This window comes from Chelonoidis abingdonii, chromosome 14 (assembly GCF_003597395.2).
Source record: "Chelonoidis abingdonii isolate Lonesome George chromosome 14, CheloAbing_2.0, whole genome shotgun sequence".
Classification (NCBI taxonomy): Eukaryota; Metazoa; Chordata; order Testudines; family Testudinidae; genus Chelonoidis; species Chelonoidis abingdonii.
Genome location: NC_133782.1, coordinates 2,312,818 through 2,314,295, shown reverse-complemented (window position 1 = coordinate 2,314,295; position 1,478 = coordinate 2,312,818).

Genomic DNA, 1,478 nt, shown 5'->3' with positions numbered 1-1,478 from the left:
TCTTTGTCTTGAGTGTTTCAAAGCTTACTGATTCTCCTTCTCCCCAGTTTGGATTAACATGTTTGGCCATAGTTCTGCCCAGATCAATTTACTTGAAGGCTGTCACATCTTTTTTAAAAATATTAATACAAATCCCCTACAAAGGGGAATCAGTACTGTCGTCTCACTTCAGTTAGGAATATCCAAGAACATAAGAGCAGCAAAGAGTCCTGTGGCACCTTATAGACTAACAGACGTATTGGAGCATGAGCTTTCATGGGTGAATACCCACTTCGTCGGATGCAGGACTCTTTGCCGCTCTTACAGATCCAGACTAATACGGTTACCCCTGTGATACAAGAACATAAGAACAATCTTTACTGGGTCAGACCATGGTCCATCTACCCCCGTATCCTGTGTCTGACAGTGAGCAATACCTGAGCTTCAGGGAGAGTGTACAGAACATGGCAATTCTGGAGTGATCTACTCAGTCTTCTACTCCTGACTTCTGGCATTCAGAGGTTTAGTGTTGCCCCAGGCATGTGGTTGTGGCCCTGACCATCCTGGCTAATAGCCATTGATGGACCTGTCCTCCATGAACATATCCAGTTATTTTTTGAACCCAATTATGCTTTTGGCCATCACAACATCCTATGGCACTGAGATCCATGGGAGTTGTGCTTTGTGTGAAAAAGTACATCCTCTTGTTTGTATTAAACCTGATGCCTATTAATTTTGACTGTTACCTGGTTCTTGTATTGGGTGAAAGGGTAAATAACACTTCTCTATTTACTTTTTCCACACTATTCATGATTTTATAGCCCTTAATCATATTCTCCCTTAGTCGTCTCTTTTCTAAAATGAACAGTCCTAATCTTTTGTTGTTGCTGCACTTTTGGGGGTCAGATGTTAATATAACAGTGCTACCCCTGTCACTTGGTGTAATGGTTCAGTTCAGTCCAGTCAGAAGGATGATGCTACACTGCTTTTGGAGTGATCGTTAGTTAAAACACAATTTGATGGAACCTTATAAAGTAACTTCAGTCAAATATCTTATTGCAAACCTCAACCTTTAAATTATTTTTTGAGAATGAATACTTCTGCCCATATTTGTATTTCTATAACTGCCTACAATGCAGGGTTGTTTTAAATCGTTTTCTACGGTATGTAGTACTGTCCATATTTGGATAGAGCAAAATAGACCAAATTGATTTCTGGTCTGATCTTAACTTGCTCTAGTATGGTAATTCCAGTGTTTACTCCAGTATTTGTTCTGCAGTAGACTGCAACAGAGAGCAATTTGCTTCTCAAATATAAATTACAAAACAAAAATGAAAGAAAAAAAAACATCTCTCTAGCTAATTTATTTGTAGGGAAGATTTACAAAATAAAAAATGAGCTGCTGTACTAATGCTATACACAACTGGAGCTCGATTTGTCTGGATAGTAAAACTCACATTTGTTCTAAAACACGCAGTTTAATTTGCACAAATTCAGAA